Genomic DNA, 18,287 nt, shown 5'->3' on the forward strand with positions numbered 1-18,287 from the left:
AAATAGGTGCCTCTTGTTTCAAATGCTACACCTTGTGGCACATCTTCTAGCTCTTGTATAGTTGCTTCTCTGCTTTAGTGTGTTACTTTTACTCACACATCCATGGATTGAATATTGTCATAGTCTCGAGGGCAACACCCTATAGTGTCATAGGAATCTCTTTCACGCCAGTCACTAGTTGTTCTAATTGCATCTGCCTACTATTGCTTGTGTCACTTTTGAGATTTCTCTCATGGACAATATCTCTCGTGTCAGTCACCAGTTATCCTAACTGTGTCTGCCTGCTGTCACTTGTGACACGTTTGAGATTCCTCTCGTGAAAGATCTCTCATGTCAATCACCATTTTTTCTAACTGTGTCTACGTATTGTCGCTTGTGTCACTTTTGAGATTCCTCTCACATATAATCTTTCTCGTGTCAATCACTAGTTGTTCTAACTATGTCTGTCTACTGTCACTCAGTTTCCTACTAAGGTTCTTCTTACTAAAGATTCCTCTTTGACTTCAATCCCCAGTTGTTCTAACTATGTTTGTCTATTGTCATCACCCTACTAAAGAGATTTCTTGCATATATGTTCTAAACATCGATACATGACATTAATCCTATAACACAAACACTGAACTAAAAATGTTGAACTTGTTTGGGATATGTTGGGCTTTTCTTTATTTTATTTTCTTTCACTTTATCATTTCTCTTTGAGCAACTTGATGATGTCTCTTTTGACTAGAGAAGAGAGGATTGGGGGCATGATCTTTTCTTTGCTTTCTATTTGATGGTCTAGTTCCAATGATCTGAAATATCTATATAAAAGAGGTGTCCACTATAAGGGCCTCTATTTCGTATTGGATGGTTGTGTGTACCTTGACTCATTTTATATGGATTCTTTACTGAGGTTGGTTCTTTTCCTTGCTCATTTGAGTGAATTCTCTATGCTACAGTGAATATTGATACTCATCCTGCTAAGTGAACGTATAGGTCACTGCAAGTATACTTACACACTTTTGTCTCAAATTACGAATGCAAGGGTTGTTACAGATAGAATACTTATTGATTACTTCACATAAGAAGCATCTCTCGTGTGTCTGGTGTGTCTACACACAAGAAACATTTTGGTCATCCTAGCATTTATGCTCTAATGCTTATGTTTGCTTGCTACATTAAAAGGGATAATTATCACTAAACATGTGTATAAAAAAGACATGAACAAGTCATGTTTTTTCAACTAATGCATGTGGGTTTCGAATGTGAATTTTTAAGGATACTTGATGAATATTAGAATAAAACTAAAAGAGAAAATGGAATATATAATCTACTATTCATTATGGGCCAAGAGGACTATAGGCTTCCTACACCACTTGAACTTCTTTATGTTAATTTTGTCAATATATTTTTGACATTATGCAAAGTGTCAACTTTTTGTAGCATCATTCTTCCATCTTCACCAATGTTATGGAAAATGGTGTTGGATATAAATCTTCTTTTTCCTCAAATGAAAGGTTAGGCTATTTACCATACATTTGAAACTTTGATTGTCACATGGAACTTTCATAGCTCCATAAATCAAACCTACATCTAAATATACTCTCTTAACCTAGATGACCCCCATTGACAACACCACCAAATAAACTAAACATGTAAATTAGTGGATCCTCTCCTTCTCCTACCCAATATAAGTCCACAAATCTCCACATACCCATCAAGTTTTGATCCCTTCTAGAGTTATCATGCTAAAATTAGAGTGACTGGTGGTACTCTAAAAAATACTTGAGGACCTTCTCAAATGCATCCCAATGATATCAGTTACAATTCACCTAAATAGATTCAAGGATTACACTACTTGTGAAATGTATAGCCCACTATGACCAACTATTCTAAAATAAGAATCATCATTCAAGCACACATTCTCACCATTGCATTTTTCATTCTTTAAAAACCATCCTCAATGGGAATTCACGTGGACAAAATTTTTAATATATATCAACTATGTTCCTTCTAATACATGAGTTGTCCAGGATATGACAAAGGCATCCATATCATCTTGGGAATATTTTTAAACTCATCAACTTAGTAATTTTATTTAAATTATCCTCCTCTTCTGTAGATCTCAGATTGGTTTTAACAATTGAGTGTCAACACACTTAATATATTTACTAAGTTCATGTTGAGCTAGTAATACATGATGAGTATAATATGTATAGATACTGAGTTGAAATGAGTGTTGAGTCACTCATGTTCTGATTCACTCAAGTGTTGAGCAGATAGACCATGCCGAGTGATTCAAGTGCCGAGTAAATAGTTGATGCCAAGCAATTCAGGTGTCAAGCCAGAAACAAAACTACAGTATGTGTCGAGCATCAGTATTATCAAGTGCCAAGTAACATAGATTAGATCTAGTTGTTTGTGATGGCACAAAAAACTATATAAACCATTTTTATGCCAACTTATGGATAAATCTCAAGGCTTTGAAGATAAGGATGAATCTATTTGGATTCCCTATGCAATCAACATGCAACCAATCATAAATTTGGAAGGGATTAAGCAGAAAAATGAATGAATCTCAACCATAGATTCATACCTAACCCTAAGCCACAAAAGTCTCTATAAGGAAGATGAAGCCCCATAATTCAGTATGCATGTGAGCGAAGAGTAGAAGGAAGAAAAGGGATGAATTGATCAGAAAACATTCAAGGTGACTCAGCAGAGTGAAAGAATTGCATAATCAGTTTACAAAATAGAGGATAGAAGACACAATATTGGCAAATCGGATCAAAAAGGATTAAAAAGGATAAAATGGTGATCTAAAACCAAAAAGTTAACTTTTTAAGTCATCAGATCAAACATTCTATTGTTACTTTCTATCAACTATATCAGCAGAGTGAAATCCTTTGGACTAAGGTTGACTCAACAGTCATTGCAAAATCCTTTAATAGGGTGACATTCCAAGTGAATGTTCTAAAGTCCTTTAATCAGGCACACTTCTAATAGGGTGTTTATATCCTTTAACAGGCTGGAACTTAACAGTCTCTTGTAAGCCTTTAATAGGACAGGCCTTTCACAGGGCATATCATGTTTTATGGTCAACTTATTGTTGTGTTAAATGTGTGTATGCTTATTTGATGCATTTGCTTTATATTTCATTTTAGTTTATTACATGCATCTAATGAATGGTAAAAGGGTTTTAAGTGCTGAAGTATGAACTTCTAATTCACCACCCCCCCCCCCCCCCCCCCCCCCCCCGCTCTCAGACGTATATGTTTCCCATTTGTAATTCCAACAATTGGTATCAAAGCTGATTTTTTAAGAAGAGAATCCTTAAAGCTTGGAGAAAAGATCTTGAAATGGAAGTTTACAAGTTGGAAAAGACCATTGAAAACTAGCAAATTGAGATATATCTCATACTACATCAACTAAATGAAGCCAGAGATGCTTTGAAGAGTTCCCTGAAGAGAAGGAAAGAGATTGCTATAGCAGAAAATGACACACAATACAAAGATATTGACACCACAAAACTATTTGTAGATGGAAACTCTAGTGAATTTGATGCAACAATTGCAAATCTGATGGAAAAGAATAGAGCACAAGTTGAAGAGATTAGAAATCTCAAGTTGGAACAAGAATCACAAGCTATACTGCTGTGTGAGGTGACTGAACAAAAGAAGAAAGTGATAGAAGACAAGACCATGATTGAACAAGACAAAAGAATTTTGGCAAACAAATTGGAGGAAAAGTCAGCATAGCTATCCAGGATCTCAAACATGCAATTGGACACCTTAAGCTAAATGATGAATGCTCATCATGACTTGAATGTCAAGGACATTGAAATAACCACTTTGAAGCTGCAGAATGAATAACTATAGAATGACTTGAAAAGAGAAAAGGAATTTGCTAAAAGTTTCAACAAGACAAATGAAGCCATCAAGTACTTTGAGAAACTATTGAAATCCCCTAGATCTAGTAGAGATACATCAGGATTGGGCTACATAAGCACTAAAGAAGGAGAATCATCCAAAGCTACTGAGGAAAGGAACAATAAAGGTAAAAACTCCAAACCTACTTGTCATCATTGTGGTAAAAAATGACATACAACTAATATTTGCAGGAGCAAGAATGCAAAATAGAATGGTAAGCCAAAGAACATGACTCATTGTCACAAGTGCAACAAACAAGGTCATCATGCACATGAATGCATAACCAAAACCATGCATGCACCAAAATTTGAAGGACATTGATACAATTGTTAGAAGTATGGACAGAGAGCCTTTGAATGTAGATCCAAGTCCGCATGGTCACCAAGCAAGCCAAAAAAGGTAAGAAGCTATGAAAACTCCTATAACTGGGATTACAATACAAGATATAGCTATCACTATTGTCAAGAATATGGGCATATATCTAAAAATTTCATTAGAACACACTTCAATGGTAACTACAAGAGATGGTTGAGTCAAACCACATGTTTTAGCTGTCACAAGACTAGTCGCATCAACAAGCATTGTCCAACTAGGTCAAAGGCACCTAATTTTGAATTTGACAAAGGTAAAGGCAAGACAAATGTTGAGCACATCAGGAATGAAATGAAAAAGAGATGGAAGAAGAAAGATATTGGGAGTACATCAAATGGAGAAGGGATCACTTCACCCAATGGGTTAAGTGGTCAAACTTCATCAAACTAAGAAAATAAGAGGTATGTGGGACTAATATTTAAAGTATTGTATTATACATTAGTTCCAAAAGAAAGTAGCACTGAAATGATTCTATCAGCATAAATTAAAAAGAATTCAATGAAAATTCAAGGTTAAAATCTTCAAGTTTTCATGTTGTTGCCAAGTATGAAAAGTCTTTTGTGTATGCCGAGTAAATACTAATGTGTGCTGAGCTATCAGTTAAAGTTAGTTGGAGCCGAGTAAAGGTAATTCAAATAGCTATTGAGTGGTGGTAAAATCAATGGATGCTAAGTTTTACAATTGTACACAACTAAGCATTAATTGCAGAGTTTTGAAGGGTATATGGTTTATTTTCACCTATTTTTCGTCATTACAAACTCAAAGCAAGAACAAGCAGAGTGAAGAAGCGATCTACAAACTAGTTCAAAGCATTTGCAATGATTAAGCATCAATTTATCGAATCTAAAAGGTATTCTTCATCTATTGAGCTACATAGTTTTATACTTGTTAAACCCTAGTTCTACGATATGGCATCTAGTTCAAAAAGTGTGAAGGAGAAAGAAAATTTTGAAGTTCAATTAGTTAGCAATGAGGTTAAACAACCCAATTTCAAAGCTATTGCAGAAGTTTCCTATAAAAATGACCTAGTAGGAGCATTATCTATGATCCTACCTAAGGTTATAATGGTTCAAGATGTGAGGAAATGCTACAACTGAAAAGTAGGAGCCATAGGTGACGTGGAAATAAGGCAAGCATATGATAAAATGTGTGAAAATGGAGTTCTAAAGGAAGAATTCAAGATTTTAGAGAGAAAGGGTGTGACCTGCGCCCTAGATTTTCCCACGGGTTTTAAAATTGAATGGATTAAAATAGTTTTGAGCAGAATACATGATGGATGTCTGTGGTTAGAGGGTGGACCCATTAAAATTTCAAAGAGAATTGTCCATAGGCTTACTAGTTATCGAACTCTTGATCAGCCCAAGACATTAAGAAGCGACTCCAAAGAGGCAATAGAGAAAAACATAGGTACTAAGTGAACAAACGTGGAATGACCATTGACACTATTACAAATCCACTTCTTGATTTTGCAATAAGGGTCATATCACACAAATTGTATTGATCAAGTAGGTTAAACAATGTGCCCTGCATAGCAGTGGATGTTGGATACAAGATTGTTAAGAAAGATCACACCTATGATCTTGCAGAACTCCAATTACAACAAATAATGGAGAATCTTGGAGCTATTAGAAGGTCAAAGAGTGCTCAATGCAAGTTTGGATCAATACTTGTATGTATTTTTTTCTATGTACAAAATGAGTTTCCATCTTTTGGCAAAGCATGATGGAAGACAAACAGGTCAGTTGCTATTCAAATTAATGAATATATTGAGAAAATGGGAGACAATTTTGAGTCAATTATGAAAAACTATTTTGAAGACTTTAAGAAGTCTATGAACCAGAGGTTAAGGATTCTTGTTTCCCTAGTTGAGAAATACTACAATGACATTTGTTTCCTTGTTGATATTGATTACACATATATTCAGGCAATAGTACCTAGGGTTAGATGGCTAAGGCCCCTAGGCTATGAAATAAATGTTGATGAAGCCTCAATAGCCATCACTGCACTCCTTGTAGGAGTTGATGAAATCCAACTCCGCAGTCGCCAAGATCACCTACATGCAAATAGCTTGCTGAAGAGAAACCGAAAGAGCAAGAGCATGAAGCAAACAATGCAAGAGAAAATATTTCACAATAGGAAAATGAAATTACTATGTGAATGGATTGATTTACAATGAGAGAGAGACCGTTTAAAAAGGCCTCATGGAAGCTTGTAGAACAAGCTGGAAGGTGGTAGAAGATAAGTGTGACAACTAGAAGGGAACAAACTCCTGTGTTGTCAACAACTAACCACTACATGCATTAAATATGAAATATTAAATAAATGCATGACCTAAGTAAGCTTAAGCAATAGAATAAATAATTAATAATTAATTATTTACTCTAACACCCCCCCTTAAGTGCAACTTAGGGGAATGCCTTAAGCTCATAAAACTAAGATGAAATGCATAATGGGTCCCGACAACGAGGCCATGTTAGGTACCCATGTACAATGCAACCTCTGTAAAACGGAGAAAGAGGGAAAACCCTATGGGAAAAACCCTCCTCCAAAAAGAGGTAAAAACAACATGCTAAAAAAAAACATGAAGTGAAGGAAGGAAGGCCTCAACCAATCCCCCCAAGGACAACTTCCGCCAGAAATGTTTCAAGAGACTCTCTCAAAACCATAAGTACAACCAGCCCCCCCATGAGAATAGACACCAAGGCCCCCCCCATAATGATGGAGCTCCTGTAGAAATGATCGAACCAATGAAACTCCAATTCGGAAGGAACAAAGGCACGTAACAAGGAAATCCTTGCGTGAGAGGAGCAACTGGAAAGCCTAGCTGATGTCCAGAAGAGAATGTATGAGGAACCAAAAAGGGAATCCCCAAGGCAGGTGTGATGACATTGTCATGAATGTCCACTGAAGTAGCTGCAACAAGTGTACCTGGAGTCTCAATAAATGAAGCTGGAAGATTAGGTAGAGCGGAAGGAGAATTTTGTAGAGAAGAAAAGCCCTCAACTGGATGTGGCGTGGCAGTCAAAATAGGGATCTCAGGAACAATACAAAGGTTCAAGTATCCTGACTGCACCACATGATGTTCCTGCAAAAGAGAAGTAGTGTGCTCCAACAATGGAGATGGTGGACCAAAGTGTGAGAAGGTATAGAGATGAGTGGAAGGATCAACTGCCCCTGTAGCAATAAGATCTCCTGTAGCACGATCTCGAATGAAGACTGAATCAGTAGTGAACTCAACTGTCTTCCCTGATCCACTACGTGTAATCTGAGAAATTGAGAGAAGGTTGGCAGACAAAGATGGAACATACAATACATCATTGAATATACCATCTTGGATGTGAACTGAACCTTTCCCACAGACTGGTAATGCAGTGTTATTCCCCATGAGAATGTGAGGAATAGGAGAAGCCTCAAGAGTGGAGAAGACACCTTGAGAAGATGTCATATGGTGAGAAGCACCTGAATCCAGTATCCAAGGAACCTGTGAAGAAGATGCAATGGAAGCCTGTAATGCATGACCCTTTCCAAGATCTGATGTAGATGTTGAAGAGGTGGAAGAAGCCTGAAAAGAAGACCCTTGTGAGGTAGAAGAGGATGGAGAGGAAATAGTGCTCTTCTGAAGGAGAGCGTGCAAATCAGCAATCTGTTTCTCATAGCCATCACATCTCTTCTGAAAACAACGTGCCTCATCATGAGATCCTTTCCCACAATAGGAATAGGTAGGATTTGCGGTCTTCTTTTTCTCCTTCTTGTTAGAATATGATGAACTAGTAGAAGAGGGATCTGATATCTGCTTCAACTTCTGTTCCTGTGTATCCTTGGAAAGCAATGCCTGTGACTGAGAACTTGAAAGTGAATCCATTTGAGTAATCTTCGACTGTTCACGGGTTAACCGATTAAAATATATCTCAAATGAAGGCATCCTATGTCTATCACCCAAGGCATCCATAGTGGAGTAGAAAGTGGAAGAGAAGATCTGATACTGTCCCTTTAACTTTGAGAGTATCAAAAAGATACACTCATCATCTGTTTTGTTCTTCCCACATCCCTGCAAAAGTGTACGTAGAGATTTGAACTTCATCAAGAAGTCCTCAATGGTGGGAAAGTTATCAGGTGTCAAAGAAGTCAATTCTGCATCTAGCTGAAGTGCCCGAAACTCATTCACTTGTCCAAACAGAGTCTGAAATCTCAGCCAATAAGCCCGTGGAGTAGTCAAACCATCCAGGTGAAACAACAAGCTGTCTGAAATGTTGAGTGCAATAAGCCCCATGGCCTCATCCATTTTGTTCCTATGCTGAAGAACTTCAAAAGCTCGTGTAAGAACAGGTTGATTCTCATCCAAACATGACCATAAACCCCTTGACATGACAAGTCTAGTCATTTGTGCCTTCCACGTGTGGTAGTTGTGTGGTGTGAGACGGGATATAGATGGATCCGCCATTGAGAGAAAGAAGAAGATGGAGGTAGAAGGGTCTTAACTGAAGTAAATTACAGAAAAGAAAGACACCCCCCCACAATCGTACAAAAATATCTCCCAAATACCACAAAAAAACAACTAAGGAAAGCAAAAAACTGGAAAGGAACCTGGATTTGTTGATGCAGAATAAGAGGAAACAAAAGCCTCTACTTTGACACCAAAAAATGGAAGCTCAAACGAACTCAAAATCATGCAAAATTAGCACCAATGTTTCCGTCTCTGAGTCAGCTTTCCAACGCTTCTTTCGGATCGGAAAAAGACCTCTGTATGCTCAAGTTATAGCCAAAAAACCGACTGTTGCTCCAAAAAAGCACTTGCTGGAAAATTACAGACACGGACATAACTTTGACGGTCGTATGCCCGTCACAAACCTGTCGCCGGCAAAAAATCCGATTACCGAAAAAAGACGTCACTGCCGGGAAAGTGACGTCACTGCCAGGAAAAGACGTCAGCGTCGAAAAAGTGACGTCACCATTCGGAAAAAGACGTCAGCGCCGGGAAAGTGGCGTCGTTGTCGGAAAAGTCGCAGAGTGGCGTCGGAGGAATATCCGCCGGCGGCGGTGGCGCCCGGGAGGAAAACCCGGCGGCGCAATTGTCGTCGATGGGGCTAACGCTTCCGCGGCAGTGGCGGAGGCTCCGCTGCGGCTGTAGAGAGCGGAGGCGGCGGCGTTTGCCGGAACAGGAACCTTGCTGCGGCGTCGGGCAGGCGGACGACAGGAAAACGGCGGCGGCGGAGGCCGAAAAAGGTAGGCGGGGGCGGCCCTGCGGTGGCCGCTGGGCGGTGCCATGGTGGAGCGGCCCTACGCCCCTTTTTTTATTTTTTTTAAATCGCCGTGTCCATACGATCCGTACAGAAGCCCTGCAACCAAAAAAAAATTTGCCTCCCGGAGCTCTATCTCCAAAATCGAAAAGCTTTATATGAATCCTGACTGCAAACGGCCTTCCGGATCCAATGGTGATGTCCGTTTGGGCTGAAAATGCTCCAAAAAAATTTTCTACTCCTAATTTGAAGAAAAATTGCACAAACAAACTAGGGTTTGTGACTTCAAATCACGGCTTCAAAGATCCTTCAAACAAGAAGCAGTAGGGAGGCTCTGATACCATGTAGGAGTTGATGAAATCCAACTCCGCAGTCGCCAAGATCACCTACATGCAAATAGCTTGCTGAAGAGAAACCGAAAGAGCAAGAGCATGAAGCAAAAAATGCAAGAGAAAATATTTCACAATAGGAAAATGAAATTACTATGTGAATGGATTGATTTACAATGAGAGAGAGACCGTTTAAAAAGGCCTCATGGAAGCTTGTAGAACAAGCTGGAAGGTGGTAGAAGATAAGTGTGACAACTAGAAGGGAACAAACTCCCGTGTTGTCAACAACTAACCACTACATGCATTAAATATGAAATATTAAATAAATGCATGACCTAAGTAAGCTTAAACAATAGAATAAATAATTAATAATTAATTATTTACTCTAACACTCCTTGCTGAAGAAATTGACAAAAGTGCCAAGATATTTGGCAATTATGATGTTGTGAAGTCAAAGGTTGAGATGGAATTAAAGATAGCCTCTACTTTGAAAAAGGACAAAATGGTAAGGAAACTGAAGGCCAAGTTTGGAGAAGGTGTAGGTGATGATGAAGAAAAAGATGATGAAGAAGATGAATAAGAAGAAGAGGTGCAAGGTCAAGAACCTTTAGCTTTAACCCAAGGCATGGGTGAAGACCAAGAAGAAGAAGGTGTAGAGGAAGAAGAAGCTAAGGAAGCACCAATAAAGCTAGAACCTAAAAAGAGGAAGGCTAAGGCATAACCTGTAGCTAAACCAAAAGCAAAGAAGGCCACCAAGCCAAGCATAGCCAAGCCAACTACCCCAACAACAAGGGCTAGTACAAGGGCCACTACTCAAAAGGCCAAAGAGCAAGCAAAACAAAAAACCAAAGTAACCAAACAAAAGGGCCCAATGCAGAAGAAACAAAGGAGAAAGTATATTGCATAGATTGAAATAGATGATGAAAAGATAGAGTCAGAAGATACAAGTCAATTTAGGGTGGCAAGTCATGCACCTAAATTTGATCTTGAGAATATCTATGATAATGTCAAAGATAATATAGACATGATAGGATTAAAGAACATTGATTTTGGAAAACTTGCTAGAGAAGAGAAAAACTAGGTAGAAGAGTCAGTGCATGCCATGATGTTTAAGTTCAAGAATACTCCACTTGAATTAGACAACACAATGCCCAAGGATCTATACACCCTTTTAGAAAATAAGTGGCATTATTGCTTAAACTTGGAAAAGCAAATAAGGGAATCAATCCTAGCCCAATTGATGCTTGAATTAACAAAGGGGCAAATTATCAAAGAAAATAAGAAGTACGGTAGTAGATTTGCACCCAAATATAGGGCATTCAACATACTCCAGAACAACGTTGAAGATGTTGTAAAGAAATCCACTCAAATTTGGAAATTGATATATGGGTTGACAAATGTCAAAGCAAGAGAAGAGGATCCCTTTGAGGGAAGAAATGATGGAAAAGGAGAGGAAGAAAAGGAATAGGAGATAGAAAAAGAAAAAGAAGATACCACTATGGAGGAGACACAAAAGAAGAAAGATGAAATGGCCACAACTAAAAAGCAACAAGAAGGATAGAGTGTGCAAGACACAAATGCTAGCCATGAGACCTCTACATGATACAAGCACACCTACAGAAACCATAATAGTAAAGGATGTTCCTAATAACTCACCTTAGAACATCAACCCATTAACTGCAGATGACCTGAAGAAAATCCTTAACCAATCCACACTACAAGCCAGATTGTGTGAGAATCCTGTGTTGGTCAGTGTTGAAGAGCTTCAGAAGGCAGTAGCTATTATAACAAGGGATAAGGTGACACACAAGAACCACCTTCTGCCATCCCTTCAGCTACTAGTGCTCAACCTCTAGTGCAAACATCAGATGATACATCTGCAAAGGTTGACAATACTATAAAAGTTGACACAGTTGAACAACATACTCAAACTGCTCAAGAAGAGAAGGCTCCAGAAGCATAAACAGGACAGATAGAGGTATTTGTACCTAAAACACCAATAAAAAGTGTAGCTCAGATATTAATGATTGATCAAGGCAAAACTAAAGAAAAGGACATACCAAAGGAGAATGAGCAAGAAGCCATATAAACATTGGTAAATTTACCAACATGTAGCACTCCAACAAAGTCCTCCAAAGGTCAAGCACTAATGCAATACCACTACAGATTTCAGCACCAGGCTCTAGCTCATCCAAGATTGCCAAGGTATTTCACTATGGAGATGCAATCTTAGCTGAAGAAATAATGATACCAAAATATGATTATGCAACCATGACACTAGAGAAAATAGGCATAATGCAAGAAGCCTTAGAAAAGAAGAAATAACAAGAAATACTTAGAAAAGAGTACAAATAGAGGCAAGCATTACACGATATTAAAGACATCTTTTTAGATGCTTTTAGCTTACAAACACCTGATGAATCAAAACCAATATTAGAAAAATTATCAGAAATTGTGGAACAGGTGAATAATGAAGACCAGGAAGCCAATGTCAAACTAATGGAATGGTTTGAAAGAAAATTCTAAGGGAAAGTCAATGAGAAAATATCAAGTGATATAGCACTCTCACAAGTTGAATTGGCCACAAAAATTGAGAAAGTGAAGAAGGTACTTGAGAATATATTCTCATTATACACAAAATTGTGTGATCCCACACTCTTCACAGAGGAAACAAGCCATAGAATTCTAAGTCTGGAGAACAATTTGAAACTATTAGGTATGTAAGTACCTAAGAATCTAGCTCAAAGTGAGAAGCATTTCCATTCATTGCTTCAAACATAAAGTCAACTAGTTGTGTTAACAACAAAAGAGGCTAATATAAGAGCCAAGTTGATTAACATTCAATCCTCCCTTACCCCTCATATGGAGATACTCCACAAGGAACTAGGATATGCAAAGACCTTGATGAAGAAAGATCCAAATATTTTGACATCAGATGGACTAGTTCACCTCACAGCAGAGATAGCCATCCAAATAAAATCATTAGATGTTGCATTAGACAACTGGGATGCTGCTTTGAAGATTATAATGGAAGTCCACAAGAAATTTTTGGACAAATACACAATCAGTGTATAGACCCTTTGACATAAGTGTCAAAAAGGGGGATATTATATAAAAGGGGGAGATACACAAATATGCAAGGGGACATATTAAGAAAAAGGGGAGAATAAAGATAGAAAAAGAGGGGGTGATAAACCGGAGGGGAGAGCACACAAAAAGGGAGAGCAGATAGAAAAAAGAATAGGAACGAAGTATATATCAGATAAAGAGTATTAGTGTTTTTGAAGCCAAAGAGTATCAACAAAAGACAAATCTATGGAGAATAGATTTTGGATATAGAACGGGCACATTAACTCAGGGGGAGTTACAAAATTTTGAAATTTTTTTGAAGTTTTGTATATATGTCAAGCTATGAATGTATAATACTTGAGAAGATTAGATTTTTTATGTACAATTAAGTGTTTTTGACACTCATGTCAAAGGGGGAGATTTTTTTATCTCAGATTGGTTTTGACAATTGAGTGTCAACACATTTAAGATATTTACTAAGTTCATGCCAAGCTAGTAATACATGTCGAGTATAATATGTATAGATGCCAAGTTGAAATGAGTGACGAGTCACTCAAGTGCCAAGCAGATAGACCATGTCAAGTGATTCAAGTGCCGAGTATGTAGTTGATGCCCAGCAATTCATGTGTCAAGCTAAAAACAAAACTATAGTATGTGCCAAGCATCAGTATTATCAAGTGTCGAGTAACACAGATTATATCTAGTTGTTTGTGATGGCACAAACAACTATGTAAACCATTTTTATGCTGACTTATGGATAAATCTCAAAGCTTTGAAGATAAGGATGAATCTATTTGGATTCCCTATGCAATCAACATGCACCCAATCAGAAAATTGGAAGGGATTAAGTGGCAAAATGAATGAATCTCAGCTGTAGATTCATACCTAACTTTAAGCCACAAAAGTCTTTATAAGGAAGACAAAGCCCCATAATTCAATATGCATGCAAGAAAAGAGTAGAAAGAAGCAAAGGCGTGAATTGATTAGAAAGCATTCAAGGTGACTCAACAGAGTGAAAGAATTGTAGAATTAGTTTACAAAATAGAGGATCGAAGACACAACATTGGAAAATCAAATCAGAAAGGATTAAGAAGGACAAAATGGTGATCTAAAACTAGCAAGTTAAAGTTGTAAGTCATCAGATCAAACATTCTATTGTTACTTTCTATCAACTATATCAGCAAAGTGAAATCCTTTGGACTAAGGTTGACTCACCAGTCATTGCAAAATCCTTTAACAGGGTGACATTCCAAGTGAATGTTCTAAAGTCCTTTAATCAGGCACACTTCTAACAGGGTGTTTAAATCCTTTAACAAGATGGGACTTAACAATCTCTTGTAAGCCTTTAACAAGGCATGCCTTTCACAGGGTAGATCATGTTTTATGGTCAACTTATTGTAACCTTAATTCGTGACACTTTATTGTTGCAATGGTGAAGAATTGTGGGTATCATCCCCACCCCAGTTTTACCTTCTCATTTGGAGGGTTTCTGGGTAATCATATTAGGCGTCAAATGTGTGTATGCTTATTTGATGCATTTGTTTTATATTTCATTTCAGTTTATTACATGCATCTAATGAATGGTAAAAGGGTTTTGAGTGTTGAAGTTTGAACTTCTAATTCACCCCCACCCCCTCTCAGAAGTATATGTTTCCCATTTGTAATTCCAACACTCTTCATAGTGTCTTTAGTAATGCCTATTCTTTCGACAATATCAACACCTTACTTTGAAAATTTTGGGAGATTTTTCCATAATTCCAACACCTTGCCTTGAAAATTTTAGAAGATTTTTTCATAGTTAGGAATACACTTCACCTTGAAAATCTTGGGAGATTTAGATCTCCCATAGAATTTGAATCTATAAATTTTCATTGAATGCCTTCTTATTGCCTATTTATTTTCGTCTTTTGTGGATAACAAGGGCCTCTTTAGTACATTTGTAATCTTTGAATCATGTCTTGTGAGATTAGTATAACTACTATGTTATTCACTGTGGGTTCTAAGTAAGTTCTCTTTCTTTCCATCACCAAATGGTCCCATTAATTTAGGAAAGAACATACAAGTGTTATGTAATTATCCTCATTCATACTAGGGGATCACAACACATTGGATATGTTTGAATTATTAGCCATAAAACTATCATCATCCATTCTCAAAATGTATAACTTCTTTCTAGGGAGAAGTTAACAAGGTATTCAACCTAGTACAAGTTTCTCTCCTTTCAAAGAGCTTGTACGATGGTTTGTTTATGCATGTTCAAAAAAATAAAATTTCCAAAGTAGATCGTATGAGTCCCTTTAACTTTTTATCTATAAGATCTCAATTGACTTGTAAAATTGAATTGACTTGGTTCTTGAATGTTTTGATGGTTTCAACTTATCTACCTTGATATCAATTTAATGTCTAAATTATAGTAAGGATTGATGCTTTCTAGAAATATTTCCGGTGAATATATTGAATCATGGGGATCATGTTTGACCAAGTCACCCCTAAGGCAATTTATTTAACAACTTTGGATAAATAATTGAGGACAAATGAATGTGAACCTTACTTAGATTGATGCATATTTGATGTAATATTATAATAATTCTATTATGAATGACTCGTGGCTAGTCAATGATAGTGATCTTGATTATTCATTAGTCATTTCAAACTAATGAGTGTATGTGTTTAAATAAAATGCAACACACAACTCAACATAAAGATGCACTGGGTTGGCTCTCAGTCACTAGTAGGAGGGAAATGGAAGGATTTAACATGAATTTGATATTTAAAAGTTCAAAATTTATCTATATGCAACCATAAAAATGATCTAAAATTTGTAGGTATGACTAATGATGGGATTAGGTTAGGGAAATGGCATAAGCCAAATTTATAGAAGGATGTGTCATTTATAGACTGATAATGACATTAACAATGCTCTAGTCAAAATGGAGCCAAAACATTAGGGAAAGCTTACAAGCATGCAATTTTCACCATAATTCAAGACAACAAGCAAGCATGCAATTGACCTGGGATAATTTATGTTAATTTAATGCTCTAATAATATTACAATGCTTGAAATGCCTTTTAATTTCTTATTTATCCATCATTTTTTAGGATATCCTTGATAACTTCACATGAATGAGTGAATGTCTTCGAGACGACAAGCAAGCATGCAATTGACCTTGGATGATTTATGTTAATCTAATGCTCTAATAATATTAGAATTCTTGCAATGCCTTTTAATTTCTTATTTAGCCATAGACTCGTAGGATATCCTTGATAGTTTTACATGAATGAGTGGATGCCTTTAAATACTAACACAATTCAATACAAGTATATGCATTTGACTCCCAATAGCTAGTAAAGAAGTTAGCAAAGTGAAAATTTAAATTTTGGATTTTAAAAGTTAGGGCCCAAGCACACAAGCATATCTCCAATAGTAAATGCTAAAAAATATTACTACATCAAACAAAGATATAGTGTATTATGTGGATATTTGAAAATGATTGTTTACTAGTCAAGTTCCCTACTTTAGTTACAAGTCCACCTGGTTAAATATGATGACATATTAACATGCTTGTCCGGTGGTCCAAAAAAGTAAGACACATAAATGTGCATTAAGTCATGTTTATTGTGCATTAATGTGGCATCACATGTAATTAGCTTTTTTTTTAGATAGCTGAAATCCTTTATATGGATAAGTATTGACATAACACATATTGCAACAACACTAATGGTCTAATTGTATTCACTACCATCCCCACTATTGAGGTCATTCAATAGGGCTTTTTTTAAGATAATTAAATCTTGTTTATGGATAAGTATTCACATAACACTTGCCATGCTACACTAGAGGGCTAATTGTGTCCACTACCATCCCCACTATTGACATCAAATAATTGGTTATTATATTAGATAACTTTGACATAAAAGTTGTTTTGCTACATTAAATGACTAATTGTGTCCACTAAGATTTCCATTGTTGGAAACCCCTCCAATTATAGGCTCCTCTCCTCTCCCCTCGACTCTAATCAACTCAAAACAAAACAAATGACATGGATTCACACATTGCACCATTAGAATAAAAGTTAAAATGAGTGAGAACTATGAGGTTACCACTCAACATATTGATTAAGTGACTAAAGTAAGTGTGTTGATTAAGTGACTAGTGTTGTTTAGCGAGATTCACTATTGATCCAATGTGATTGTAGATTTGAACATCAACATTCTAATAAAGAGATGAGATCTTCCAACTAGTTTCAATTCAGATTTTTCTCAATTAAGACCCCTCCGGAAAACTTATTTCCAACTTTCCACCCCAAAAAAAGCACTTAAAAGGCCACATGAGAGCATAAGATAGTATGCTCCCACTTCTGATATGTGAAACCATGGAGATCTTAGTAGAAATCCAATATATACACACTGTTAGTGCGCTGGACACCTGGTTAAGGATTCGCCAGGAATTTCCGTTCTATAGCTCGATCCATCAAACAGATAACATATATGCGTAGCCCTTGAACTTTCTAATTCAATCCAGATTCCATTTCCCTGGTGACGTTTCACAGAATTATAAGCAATAACAGGAATCCCCATTAAAAACCCAAATTGAAATAATAATTGAAAAAACAGTATAGTATTTCTGGAGTTCCAAAATATTTTTTTCAGTACAAAGCAAAATACTATTGGTCATCAGTAAGGAGGTTGCTTCCCCTGAGACTCTGATTTCCACACCGAGACTTGGAACGTAGCAACAATTTCAAAGTTAGAACACAGAAAAACCCTCTCTTTCTCACAAGTGAACTTCATTTAATAACAAATTTATGGGTTTCTGCGCCATGATCCAAAAGAAAACCTTCAACAAGTTTATTTTCTATCCTCCCGGGGAAATAAATCAGTACATCAATTTACAATTAAATCCGATGCGATTGTGAGGCATGGAAATCCTATTTCGTAAGCTCATATGGAAAGCTTTCGCGATCCCTCTTCAATTCGATTATCATTTCACAGAGAAAACTGCGAGGCAAATTTATCAATTGGGCCACCAACAGCTGAGATACATGATTTGTCTCAGTGATTCCTCCGACTGCCTTCTTCTTTGTCTATGGAGATCTGCGGCTTCTTCAGATTGAAGTTGGAGTTTTCGTGAGGAGAAGAATCCAAGTGCTGCGGCAGAAGACGGAACAGCAAATGATAAAGATGAGAGCTTTGACTTCAAACCCTCTTCCCTCAAAACCCTCATAAAATCCTTTGAACTCATTTTCCCCCTCTTCCTTTCTCGGATGAAAAGCTTGAATCACAATTTCGTTCAGATGAAAAGAGCTAATTACAGATGATATCTGTGTATGGATAGCTAAAATGAGAATTTGGTGAAGATTAATAAGAGGGAG

This window comes from Cupressus sempervirens, chromosome 8, assembly GCF_028749045.1.
Source record: "Cupressus sempervirens isolate cs-2001-9-10 chromosome 8, ASM2874904v1, whole genome shotgun sequence".
NCBI lineage: Eukaryota > Viridiplantae > Streptophyta > Pinopsida > Cupressales > Cupressaceae > Cupressus > Cupressus sempervirens.